General features: G+C 38.6%; 1 long non-coding RNA gene across 1 annotated transcript in view; it reads left to right on the forward strand.

Moving 5' to 3' along the window:
• Positions 1–482: 482 nt before the first annotated feature.
• The window catches only part of LOC133257182 (uncharacterized), a 73,082-nt gene continuing 59,234 nt past the window's right edge, over positions 483–14,330 (forward strand). Inside the window, exon 1 of the long non-coding RNA XR_009739440.1 lies at positions 483–717. This is a non-coding gene — a long non-coding RNA (uncharacterized LOC133257182). The remainder of the gene's footprint in view (positions 718–14,330) is intronic.

A 14,330-nucleotide genomic window follows, 5' to 3' on the forward strand; every position in this document is an offset into this window, starting at 1 on the left:
TACTATTGTTTCAAAGTAACCTTGGGCTTCTCTGATGGCTTGGCTGGTAAAGAATCCGCCTGCAATGTGGGAGACCTAGGTTGGATCCCTGGGTTGGGAAGATCCCCTGGAGAAGGGAAGGGCTACCCATTCCAGTATTCTGGCCTGGAGAATTCCATGGACTGTATAGTCCACGGTGTCACGAAGAGTCATACACAACTGAGTGATTTTCACTTTGCTTCTTCATTTCAAAGTAACCTATGATCCTATCCTAGCAATTGTTTTAAACCCTTTATATATTTATTGACAAAACTTCCTAAATCAAAATTTAATTAAGTCATTTGACCTCTGGTTAACTTTGGGTTGTCTCAAAGGGCCCCTGGAACATCCCAAAGAGAGATATTAAACTAATTAGGTTCATTTGGTGTGTTAATTTACATGGGAAGTATGGTCAAATGAGTAATAAATCTTCTTAGGTCATATTCTATGGTTGTTGTTGTTTAATTATTAAGCCGTGTCTCTTTTGCAACCCCATGGACTCTAGCCCATCTGGCTCCTCTGTCCATGGGATTTCCCAGCCAAGAATACTGGAGTGGGTTGCCATTTCCTTCTCCAGGGGATATTTTCAAACCATAGATGAAACCTGAGATTCCTGTAATGCAGGCAGATTCTTTACTGCGGAGCCACCAGGACTTCCCAAATGTTGCTAATAAATTAGGAAAGCTACCTCATCAACAGGTACAGTAATCTCAAAGTATTTTGGGGGGTCTTAATAAGGGAAGAATTCACCTAAGTGAAATGTGTGATAAGCTCTTAATGTGACTTTCTTACCTCTGAGGGTTTTTTAAAGTTCAGACTGAGACTCCTTATAAAAGTTTTAGTAAAGCAAAAAATCTGTATGATAAATTATAGTTATATAAATTATCAGGTCAAGTTTTTGAAGCCAGACTTTTTTTATAAACAAATTATTCTTAATTTGGGTATATATGGTAGAAATGAGGGTAATTTTGGAGAGAAAAAGAGTGTTCCAATGAATGTTAAATCCAAATTTTGTACTAAGTCACTTCCCAGATAGTTTCTTGCAGTTACACTATATTAATGTAAAGTTAACTGTATTATTAAAAGGACACTATAAATTTTGTTTATGAAGCTAATTTTTGTAATCACTGAATGAAGATCAGATGCCCCATGGCCTGCAACCAGGGGATTATGTGTACTGTAAAACATAATTTAAAGGATTATCTCCAACTGGATGGAAGGACTTTTATCAGGTACTCTTAATTAGCTCATACACAGTGAAACTGAAAGCAAGCTGACTCTTGAATTAATTCTCATTTTCAGAGGCCCCTACACTAAACTGGTCTATAGAGCAGACTGCTGACCTCAAATTTACCTTAAAAAGATGTTCAAACAGAGGAGACTACATTTCAATGAAAATGAGAATAACACAACATCAAAAGTAGACAGCTTAAGCAAGATAATGAACTAATTTGTTTGATCATTTATAATGTTTTCTTGACTTCTTGGACCTTTGTATATAAATCAAGTGTTTTACTATAATGGACACAGTCCTATGCTAGTTTGAAAAAGCATTCCATATGTTGCGTTGTGGCCTATTACCTGTATCTAGTACTTATAGATTACCTTGCTGTATCTCTGTACTCCAAGGCTCTAATTGGATGACCCTCAGAAAATTTATTTTAGAAAATAGGAAGTTCAGTCTCTTCAGGCTGCTCTTGGTATTACTAGGTGGTATGCTCTCACTAACCAATTAATAATATCTACTCTGACCATGGCCATAAATATAAATTTCCTCTAAAGTTCCTCAGCTCAATCAGAGTAACAAGCAAGAGTTCAGCCAAAGAATAAACCCTCCCACAACTATGGGATGAATTTATGTGGTTAAACCAGGCTGTGGTCACTTAAGTTTTAAGGCCCTCCTAAAGGAGGAACAATTAAATTACACTAAGGACAAGCAGCCTGGTAACAATAGGAAATTGGACTGGGAGCTTTATGGACAGTGTCAATATAAAATTACCCTGAAAGACAAAGATTGGTACAGACTAAACTAAGTTGGATGACCTGAGACTATACCGAACTACACTTAATGGAAGTTCTTGGCTGAATTCTTATTTATGACTTTAATATTACTGCTAGTTACATTACTTGTACTTTTCCTATTTTATTAATTCAAGATTAATTACCATACGTGTGACAGAACTTCTGATAAAAAAATATAGGAATACCAGACCACCTACCTGCCTCTTGAGAAATCTGTATGCAGGTCAGGAAGAAACAGTTAGAAATGGACATGGAACAATAGACTGGTTCCAAATAGGAAAAGGAGTACGTCAAGGCTGTATATTGTCACCCTGCTTATTTAACTTATATACAGAGTACATCATGAGAAACGCTGGACTGGAAGAAACACAAGCTGGAATCAAGATTGCCAGGAGAAATATCAATAACCTCAGATATGCAGATGACACCACCCTTAGGGCAGAAAGTGAAGAGGAACTAAGAAGCCTCATGATGAAAGTGAAAGTGGAGAGTGAAAAAGTTGGCTTAAAGCTCAACATTCAGAAAACGAAGATCATGGCATCTGGTCCCATCACTTCATGGGAAATAGATGGGGAAACAGTGGAAACAGTGTCAGACTTTATTTTTCTGGGCTCCAAAATCACTGCAGATGGTGACTGCAGCCATGAAATTAAAAGACGCTTACTCCTCGGAAGGAAAGTTACAACCTAGATAGTATATTCAAAAGCAGAGACATTACTTTGCCAACAAAGGTCCATCTAGTCAAAGCTATGGTTTTTCCTGCGGTCATGTATGGATGTGAGAGTTGGACTGTGAAGAAGGCTGAGTGCTGAAGAATTGATGCTTTTGAACTGTGGTGTTGGAGAAGACTCTTGAGAGTCCCTTGGACTGCAAGGAGATCCAACCAGTCCATTCTGAAGGAGATCAGCCGTGGGATTTCTTTGGAAGGACTGATGCTAAAGCTGAAACTCCAGTACTTTGGCTGCCTCATGAGAAGAGTTGACTCATTGGAAGAGACTCTGATGCTAGGAGGGATTGGGGGCAGGAGGAGAAAGGGACGACAGAGGATGAGATGGCTGGATGGCATCACTGACTGGATGGACATGAGTCTGGGTGAACTCCAGGAGTTGGTAATGGACAGGGAGGCCTGGCGTGCTGCGATTCATGGGGTCTCAAAGAGTCGGACACGACTGAGCGACTGAACTAAACTGAACTGAACTGAATGATTGTAATAGTGAGTCATTTCCTAGGCAGGTTGATAAGGAGTCTAGGGGTCCCCAATGAGAGAGGGGTCTGGAATTCTCAAGGAGGAAGAAAGGACAAACTTTTTTCCTTCTCTACATTCCTTAGGATTATATAACAATAATGTATCCTGCCTGAGGACAGTCTCTAGATTACACCTTCTAGCTAATTCTGTTATCTTAAAATGTAAATTATGGGAGTAGGTCTGGTGAGGTCTTTACAACCTCCAGACATTCTTTGGATTCATTGGAGAGTATATAACTTCATTGCTAACACTAACAAGGGGGTACTCTTTCTGCCCCCTTCTGATGCCTATGTCAGAAGCTTTCTCTATCTCCTTTATACTTTAATAAAACTTTATTATGTAAAAGCTCTGAGCGATCAAGCCTCGTCTCTGGCCCCGGATTGAATTCTTCTCCTCCGGGGGCCAAGAATCCCGGTGTCTTCGTGTGATTCAACAACCTTTTAATAGTGTTACTCTAGATATGGAAAGAGAGAATAGAGAATTTTTCCTAGACTGTAACAGTTAAGGTAAGACAGGTTGGTCTAGAGCTCTTTGATTACTGTTGATAGATCTAGTCCAGTAATAGCAGATTGAATGGCCTATCAGTGAAACCTTCACCAGACCTAGGAATCAGTCTTCCTAGCACTGTAGGATAAAATGGTTATTAAATGCTTCCCAAAGTATGCTCAAATTTATTACCATGAGTGGGCCCTGTCAACTGAAAATCAGTGCTTGCAATTTCACCTGCTCTACAAGGATTAAATCCTGTACTGCTGTCACTATTGACTTTCAACACTTTCAACACCCCCTGAAAGAAGTTCAGGATGGAGAGCAGAAATTAGGCACTCTGTGCTCAGGGAAATACTGGAAGGACAGGTCTTCAGATGGCTATATAATTTCAGGAGCCAATGATATAGCCTGATTTTTTAATCACCTCATAACTAGAGAAGTATTAAAGTCCCTCATGCTGATGACAGTACTTTGAGATTAGCTAGCAAAGCTTCAGGAGAAGGCAATGGCACCCGACTCCAGTACTCTTGCCTGGAAAACCCCATGGATGGAGGAGCCTGGTGCGCTGCAGTCCATGGGGTTGACTGAGCAACTTCACTTTCACTTTTCACTTTCATGCATTGGAGAAGGAAATGGCAACCCACTCCAGTGTTCTTGCCTGGAGAATCCCAGGGACGGGGGAGATGGTGGGCTGCCATCTACTGGGTCGCACAGAGTCGGACACAACTGACGTGACTTAGCAGCAGCAGCAGCAGCAAAGCTTCATGAGACTAGCAGAAACTTTCTGGAAAAATATGTGCTTGATTGCATGTATTCTCCCTTCACCAAAACAATGTATATACTGACCTTCCACCCTGCTTCTTTGGAGCAGTTTCTCAGAACTATACGTAGTGCTGTATCCCAGTCTGCAGTCCTCATTTTGCCCCCAGTAAAACTTAACTCACAATTTCATGTACATTTTTTAAGTCAACATACATGAGTGGCCCTGGAGTTAACAATCTGAGAAATTAATATCAATAGTGATTGATCCAATTATGTGCATTTTGTTCCTGCAGAAGACAATTAAAATCACTCTAGGGATGATACTTTGACAACCTAGGCAAAAGGAATCAAAAAAGAAACAAATAAAAGACAAATATGAACTAACCTTCAGAAATTACCAAATACACAAAGCAAGATTAAGCATGGAATAAGTGTAAACAGCAATAGGAAATAACAGAAATATGGACAGCATGAATTTCAGATAATGAGAGAAATATCATAAGGGGAATATGAAATACTTTTCACAATGATTAAGCACATAAATTATTAAGCACAACTTAGATGGCTCAGATGCTCAAGAATCTGCCTGCAATGCAGGAGACCCAACTTTGATCCCAGAGCTGGGAAGATCTCCTGGAGAAGGGAGTAGGAACCCACTCCAGAATTGTTGCCTGGAGAATTCCATGGACAGAAGAGCCTGCCAGGCTACAATCCATAGGATCACAGTCAGACACAACTGATCGACTAGCACTTACTTACTAAAAAAGTTTAGATATCAAAAGCTAAACAGACTGTCTTAAAATTTTTAAATATGTAAATGAATTTTAAAAGCTGTAAATGAGTTTTATAATGATAGATAGGTCCAGGAAGCAACAAGTTAGACCTGAGGAAACTATGAAGATTGAAATAGCAAAAATGTTATAAAATATGTAACAGTTTCCAAGGAGGAAACTGTGGTGACTTCATGGGTCAGGCCTTTCCCTTATTTCTGCTTTAGTTCCTCTCTGAAGTTCACCTCAGTTCAGTTCAGTCAGTCAGTCGTGTCCGACTCTTTGCAACCCCATGGACTGCAGCACACCAGACCTCCCTGTCATGACCAACTCCAGGAGTCTACTCAAACTCATGTCCATTGAGTCAGTGCTATCATCCAACTATCTCATCCTCTGTCATCCCCTTCTCATCCTACCCTCAATCTTGCCCAGCATCAGTGTCCTTTCAAATGAGTCAGTTCTTTGCATCAGGTGGCCAAAGTATTGGAGTTGCAGCTTCAACATCAGTCCTACCAATGAATATTCAGGACTGATTTCCTTTAGGATGGACTGGTTGGATCTCCTTGCAGTCCAAGGGACTCTCAAGAGTCTTCTCCAACACCACAGTTCAAAAGCATCAATTCTTCAGTGCTAAGCTTTCTCTATGGTCCAACTCTAGCATCCATACATCTCTACTGGAAAAACGATAGCTTTGACTAGATGGACCTTTGTTGGCAAAGTAATGCCTCTGTTTCTTAATAAGCTATCTAGGTTGGTCATAACTTTTCTTCCGAGAAGCAAGTGTCTTTTGATTTCATGGCTGCAATCAATATCTGCAGTGATTTTGGAACCAAAAAAAAAAATAAAGTTTGACACTGTTTCCACTGTTTCTCCATCTATTTGTGCCATGAAGTAATGGGACCGGATACAATGATCTGTTTTCTGAATGTTGAGCTTTAAGCCAACTTTTTCACTCTCCTCTTTCACTTACATCAGGAGACTCTTTAGTTCTTCACTTTATGCCATAAGGGTGGTGCCATCTGCATTTCTGAGGTTATTGATATTTCTCCTGGCAATCTTCATTCAAGCTTCTGCTTCATCCAGCCCAGCATTTCCATGATGTATTCTGCATAAGTTAAATAAGCAGGATGACAATGTACAGCCTTGACATACTCCTTTCCAGATTTGGAACCAGTCTGTTGTTCCATGTCCCGTTCTAACTGTTGCTTCTTGACCTGCATACAGATTTCTCTGGATGCAGGTCAGGTGGTTTGGTATTCCCATCTCTTTAAGAATTTTCCACAGTTTGTCATAACCACACAGTCAAAGGCTTTGGCATAGTCAATAAAGAAGAAATAGATGTTTTTCTGAAATGCTCTTGCTTTTTCAGTGATCCAACGGATCTTGGCAATTTTCTTTCTGTTTCCTCTGCCTTTTCTAAATCCAGCTTGAACATCTGGAAGTTCACGGTTCATGTACTGTTGAAGCCTGGCTTGGAGAATTTTGAGCATTACTTTACTAGTGTCTGAGATGAATGCAATTGAGCAGTATCTTGAGCATTCTTTGGCATTGCCTTTCCTTGGAATTGGAATGAAAACTGACCTTTTCCAGTCCTGTGTCCACTGCTGAATTTTACAAATTTGCTGGCATATTGACTGCAGCATTTTCACAGCATCATTTCAGCATTTGAAATAGCTCAACTGGAATTCCATCACCTCCACTAGCTTTGTTCGTAGTGATGCTTTCTACGGCCCACTTAATTTCGCATTCCAGGATGTCTGGCTCTAGGTGAGTGATCATACCATTGTGATGATCTCGGTCATGAAGATTTTTTTTTGTATAGTTCTTCTGTGTATTCTTGCCACGTCTTCTTAATATCTTCTGCTGTTAGTTCCATGCCATTTCTGTCCTTTATTATGCCAATATTTGCATGAAATATTCCCCTGGTATCTCTAATTTTCTTGACGACATCTCTAGAGTTCCCATTCTATTCTTTTCCTCTATTTCTTTGCACTGATCACTGAGGAAGGCTTTCTTATTCTCCTTGTTATTCTTTGGAACTCTGCATTCAAATGGGTATATCTTTCCTTTTGTCCTTTGCCTTTTGCTTCTCTTCTTTTCATAGCTGTTTGCAAGGCCTCCCCAGACAGCCATTTTGCTTTTTTGCATTTCTTTTCCATGGGGAAGGTCTTGATCCCTGTCTCCTGCACAATGTCACAAACCTCCGTCCATAGTTCTTCAAGCACTCTATCATACCTAATCCCTTGAATCTACTTGTCACTTCCACTGTATAATCTTAAGGGATTTGATTTAGGTCATACCTGAATGGCCTAGTGGTTTTCCCCACTTTCTTCAATTTAAGTCTGAATTTGGCAATGAGGAGTTCATAGTCTGTACCACAGTCAGCTCCCGGTCTTGTTTTTGCTGACTGTATAGAGTATCTCCATCTTTGGCTGCAAAGAATATCATTAATCTGATTTCAGTATTGACCATCTGGTGATGTCCATGTGTAGAGTCTTCTCTTTTGTTGTTGGAAGAGAGTGTTTGCTATCACCAGTGTGTTCTCTAAGCAAAACTCTATTAGCCTTTGCCCTGCTTCATTCTGTACTCCAAGGCCAAATTTGCCTGTTACTCCAGGCATTTCTTGACTTCCTACTTTTGCATTCTAGTCCCCTATAATGAAAAGGACATCTTTTTTGGGTATTACTTCTAGAAGATCTTGTAGGTCTTCATAGAACCGTTCAACTTCAGCTTCTGCAGCATTATGGGTCTGGGCATGGACTTGGATTAGTGTGATTTTGAATAGTTTGCCTTGTAAACGAACAGAGATGATTCTGTCATTTTTGAGATTGCATCCAAGTACTGCATTTCAGACTCTTTTGTTGACTATGATGGTTACTCCATCTCTTCTAAGGGATTCTTGCCCACCATAGAAGATATAATGGTCATCTGAGTTAAATTCACCCATTCCAGTCCATTTTAGTTCACTGATTCCTAAAATGTTGATGTTCATTCTTGCCATCTCCCATTTGACCACTTCCAATTTGCCTTGATTCATGAATCTGACATTCCAGGTTCCTATGCAATATTGCTCTTTAAAGCATTGGACTTTACTTCCATCACCAGTCACATCCACAACTGGGTGTTGTTTTTGCTTTGGCTCCATCCCTTCATTCTTTCTGGAGTTATTTCTCCACTGATCTCCAGTAGCATATTGGGCACCTACCAACCTGGGGAGTTCATGGTTCAGTGTCCTATCTTTTTGGCTTTTCATACTGTTCATGGTGTTCTCAAGGCAAGAATACTGAAGTGGTTTGCCATTCCCTTCTCCAGTGGACCATGTTTTGTCTAAAGTACCTAAAAAATAACATTTGATACACATTTTCAGAGTTGTTTTACAGATGTGAAAATCTCTCCCATCAAATGTAAGATGTCAATTACTTGATGACCATGAATATCTAGCCTCAGGCCTCCAGCAGCCTAAGGACTGATAATACTAACCCCTATGGCACCACCATCTTATCTCATCAATCAATCAAAGAATTGTGCATTAGCTGATTACATACCCTGCTACCCTCCTCCTCACCTGGCTTTTAAAAATGCTTTGCCAAAACCCTTTGAGGAGTTCATGCCACTTTAGGGCACGAGCCACCCACCCTCCTGCATGTCCCTGCAATAAAACTTTCTCTGCTGTAAACTCCAATGTTTTCATGTGTTTGGCCACATTGTGTGTTGGGCACATGAACTTGAACTAACGATATGAGTTTTAAGGATAGAGTGAGAAGTGCTACATGTGAATATTAGGACTTAACAGTAAAGATAATAAAGAAATAATGTGAAAGATAACTGTGGGGAAACTATGTCAACAAAACATCAATTAATAGTCAATCTAAGAAAGAAATGGAAAAGTTTATTTGAGCCAAACTGAGGAGTATAACCCAGGGGACAGCTTTTCAGAGAGTTCTGAGAACTGTTCTGAAGAGGTAATGGGGGAGGTCAGTATATATGTGATTTTGGTGAAATGAATACATGCAATCAAGCACACATCTCAGCAGAAGGCTGCAACTAGCCAGATGGAACAGATATCTTAGTTAATGGTTTTGGTGTTTTCCTGAAATCAGAAATTGTAAGAATCCAGGTTCATAAACAATTTCCTCTGAAAATATCTAACTATCTGAAGACTTATTCTTCTAGTTTTGCCCCAGTCTTCAGTATTGAAGGTCAGCAACTGCAGAGGCCAGTAACTTGATTTGTGTAGAACTGAATGGTAGGCAACATTCTTTATTTTACAACCCCTTCCCTTTCAGTCTTAATTTCAACCCAGGTTTGGGAGGCATTTTGTGACCAACTTGTCCCATGGCATTAGAAATGCTCATTCCCAGATTAGGCAAGGATTTTGTTGAAAGGCCACTTAATGTGCTATTGGGCTAGGCTCTGTCAACAGTAATCAAAAGCCTCTGGGATCCCTGTGTTTATCAGTCTTAAATGGTCCAGGAAATGTTTCTTTCTTGTTGCTTCTTCCTATATCTGCCGTGCTGCCAAGCCACTTCAGTCGTGTCCGACTCTGTGCGACCCCACAGATGGCAGCCCACCAGGCTCCCCCATCCCCAGGATTCTCCAGGCAAGGACACTGGAATGGGTTGCCATTTCCTACTCCAATGCATGAAAGTGAAAAGTGAAAGTGAAGTCACTCAGTCGTGTCCAACTCTTAACGACCCCATGGACTGCAGCCCACCAGGCTCCTCTGTCCATGGGATTTTCCAGGCAAGAGTACTGGAGTGGGGTGCCATTGCCTTCTCCTCTTCCTATATCTAGAACTATACTATTATGAAAATTGATCTTGTAAGACTACATATTTGTCCAATTGTTTCAAGCTGCCCAATTATCATCAGTTTCCTCTCAGGCTCTGTCACACATTTGGTAATGTAGTCTTGTAAAATAGAATACAGACAATATTGCTAGTAACATCAATAAAGTCATAAGTAAGTATTTAAGCTAGGAACATCCATTAGGTGTGGCCTAGTGTCTCCCCAGGTTTACTAACCAATTAGTTCTTCACCAATCACTATCTTAAGGGAAATAATATATTGGCTTTGTACATAAAGTTCACAAAAGATATCTGCACATACAGAGAGAGTGGTGAGTCATCCTGATCCCTTCCAGGATTGAAAAAGGAATGTTATCTTTTAAGTAGTTACATGGTTGGTGCCAGAAGGAGAGAAATAAATCTTTATGGTTGAGCAGGTATTTCTGCCATAGGGGAAGTCTGGTTAACACATAATACAGAAGCATAACACACAGTTGAGGGGAGGGAGAAAGCCAAAGGACATAGAAAAAGCTTTATATTTAAATTTTTTGTCTTATTTTAAAATGTGAACTTTTATTTCCTCAAATGAAATTGATAATGGCTGAGGATTCCCCAAGATTGATGAAAGTTTTAAGGAGAATTATTGGTAAGCAAAATAATTTAAAATATATTTCAACTTAGATACATAAACAGTGAACCTGAAGAACCAAGAATAATTATTAAAGCAACTAGAAAAAAAAATTTATTACCTACAAAGACCAAAAGTTGTTGGACACAGATAGGATACAATTGTAGGACACAATCTAGTCAATTGTGACAGAAAGCCTGGAATTAGGGAGATGGGAGAAACTGAGAAGGGATATAGGGAATGTTGTTGGATGGTAGGTATTTGTTTACCTGGGTTGTCAAAAATTGAGAAATTGTATGTTCAAAATGAGTGCATCTTGTTGCCTGTAAATTATACATGTTAAAAATGATCAAAGAAGACAATTTAGGTGTGATAAAATTAATTCATATGGACCCACAAAATAAAGACTGCCCCAGTGGCCAGCCCACAACACAAATCCAAACCTAAATCAGTTGCACTTACAAGAAGCCTCCCTCGTGTAAGGCTAACATACCCTAACCACAATCTTTGAACTCCTCTTTCCCAAGTTCTCCTTAGCCTAGAAAGCAGGACCTGCTAACCTCCTAAGGAAATCCCCGACCTCGTAGCCCATCTTGCTCTTCTAATCTCTATAAAACTGACTCTTGCCCCCAATCCCTCAAGAATAGTGCTCCACTGCTTGTGAGGTACTGAACTCCCTCAGTCCATAGATTGTTCTCCCTTGTACTCAAGAGAGACAGCAAATTCATTATTTAAAATTGTTTTAGCTTTTTTCATTTATCAATTAACACAATCTTTGTTTAACACTTTGCGAAGCAAGCTTTCTCTGTTCAGAAGAGTGCAGAGAGCCGAAAAATAGGATGGAAGAGAAGAAGCAGCTTTTATAGGATAAAGAATAAGGAACAGGGAAGACAACAATAAAAAGTGGATCGAGAACAAGACACTAAGCATACAGCCCAGAGTTGACTGGGCCGTTTGGGGACTGGCTGCTAGGACAGAATGTGTTTCTGGTCCAGGGGAGAATTGATACTGATGTGAAAGTTACCCAAGTTTTGGCTTGTTATCATGGCACCAGGCAAGAGCGGCCCCACACATTTTTCTTTTTGACACATTTCAACACAGAGAAAGACAAATGTCATTTTTCAATGAGACATTCCCTACCAGTCAGGATGGGAAACTAATTATTAGTTGGTGGGGATTACAGAGTTGCCAATTTTGTTGGAAGAAGGGTAAATTTGTATAACAATTTTGGCAATATCTAATTATATTGGAGTTACCTACATTATCAAATTCTGACATTTCATATTCAAGTGATAACTCTAGAGAAATTCTTGTATATGTGCACAGGAGACCTGTGCAATGATGTTTATTCTTCATGTCCCTTTATAAAAGAATGGTAAATCATATATAATGTGTTCACAAGGAAAAAATATAGTTTCAGCACTTGAAGTGAATAAATCAAGTCCCTGAATACTCAAAAATATATTGCTGTGAAAGCAACTTCATATAAGAAAACAAAAAATCCACTTAAATAAATTATAGAAATTGTAAATCAAACTACCCGATTTTAGTTAATAAGATACCTTTATGTAGGAAATTACTACAAGCCTGTATAGGAAATGCTTGTAGCAATATCAAGACAGCAATAGGAACTTGGAAATGGGTCAGGGGCAGGGTCTTTCAGGAGTGAATCTTTATTTTTACTGTAATATTCCATTTAATTTGTTTTTAATAGAAAACAGATCAGATAACTATCAAGGAAACTTCTCATATCTATTTTATTTTGGCAGTGGACAGCATGGTGTCATTAATCTATGTTTTGAATATTTTGTAAAAAAAATTTATATGAAAAACAAGATTATCTACAAATAGCAGCTGTATTAACTGCTTTTCCATGTGTAAATTCTTAATTATTAATTCATTGAAAACTATGATATACTTCTAAATAATTTTGTAGTAATTCTGTATATTATTCTCAGATTTTAAAAAGAATTCTTCTGGTGTTTCATAGTCATTAATATGGCTCACTATAAAGTTGGCATATCTGTGTGTCTCTTTTTTTTTCATTTTGGTCTTAAAAAAACCCCATCTTGTAGTATTATTTAAACATATCTTAAAAATAATTTTTAATCAATAATGAATATTGAATTCCACCAACTGCCTTTCTGGCATGTTAACATATAAGCAATACAGTTTGGTTTCTAGAAATTTAGAAGCAGACTACATTCTTTGACTAGTCATCACTTGACTTCATAAATTATGGGCTCAATATCTCCCTTTATTCAAGCATTTTTCACCTACTTCACAGGTGGTAAAAAACAATATAAATAAATAAAATGCTAACATTATTATACATTTATGTTTTCTCCTTCACTTATTGATAATGAAAAGTCATTCAGACAGTGTTTATCAAACAGTTAACACAAAATTGGCATTGTTATAGTCATTAGGAAAGAAGTGATATGTTAGCAACAGGCAAGGTTCTCTCTTCTATGCAGTATAAAGAATATAAAAATTTCTATTAAAGTATTATATAATATTTGACTATCTTTCCATTTTCAAAGTAGACCTCAATTATATAGTTGGCTTTGTTTGCTAATATATTTAGGATTAGGATTAATGGCATATGTATGGCACATCCATAATTTTTGTGTGTGAATGTGTGTTTTTTTAATATGAATATCTTATTGAGTGACAAAGAAGCTGTTTGTGAACAGAGACTTCAAACCTGAAACTATATGAAGCTCTGAGGTGTAGTGTTACAGGATGGCTTATAAAGTGAACATGAACCTTTACAATGATTGGTTATTATAATGAGTATTTCTAGATGGCAGCTGCTGCTCCTACTGCTAAGTCGCTTCAGTCATGTCCAACTCTGTGCGACCCCATAGACGGCAGCCCACCAGGCTCCGCCGTCCTTGGGATTCTCCAGGCAAAAATACTGGAGTGGGTTGCCATTTCCTTCTCCAATGCATGAAAGTGAAAAGTGAAAGTGAAGTCACTCAGTCGTGTCCGACTCTTAGCGACCCCATGGACTGCAGCCTACCAGGTTCCTCCATCCATGGGATTTTCCATGCAAGAGTACTGGAGTGGGGTGCCATTGTGGGATCAGTTAAAAGTAGTCATACAATTTAAGGAAGATAACTTAAATTTTATGATTATCAGAGGCTTTAACACAAAATAAGTTTTACAAACATTCATGAAATAAGCTACATTAAGTTTTTTTTTTTTAAACTTTACGTAATTGTATTAGTTTTGCCAAACATCAAAATGAATCCATCACAAGTTTTTAATATACTTTTACTTATTTTGCCTGCTTGGGGTTCATCAAGCCTCATATCCATTTAATTTTGTGTTAATACAAGCCAGGGAAAATCTGATTTATTGAACACCTGAATTCATCTCCATTCATTCCTGACCATGTCCTTTCTCCCTACCTTCATGACATTAATAAATAAAAGGGCACAGACCACAAGGACAAAGAGACAGAAAGGATAATCATAATATACTGAGAACTTCCTGTGGAATATCCAGAAATTTCAATAAGGCTTGTCTTCAGACATGGGCCTTTAATTTAGTTTTGAAGTACTGTATCTCTCTCTTATATATGGACATCCAAGAATAAGAGTC

Source organism: Bos javanicus, chromosome 11 (genome assembly GCF_032452875.1).
Source record: "Bos javanicus breed banteng chromosome 11, ARS-OSU_banteng_1.0, whole genome shotgun sequence".
Taxonomy (NCBI): domain Eukaryota; kingdom Metazoa; phylum Chordata; class Mammalia; order Artiodactyla; family Bovidae; genus Bos; species Bos javanicus.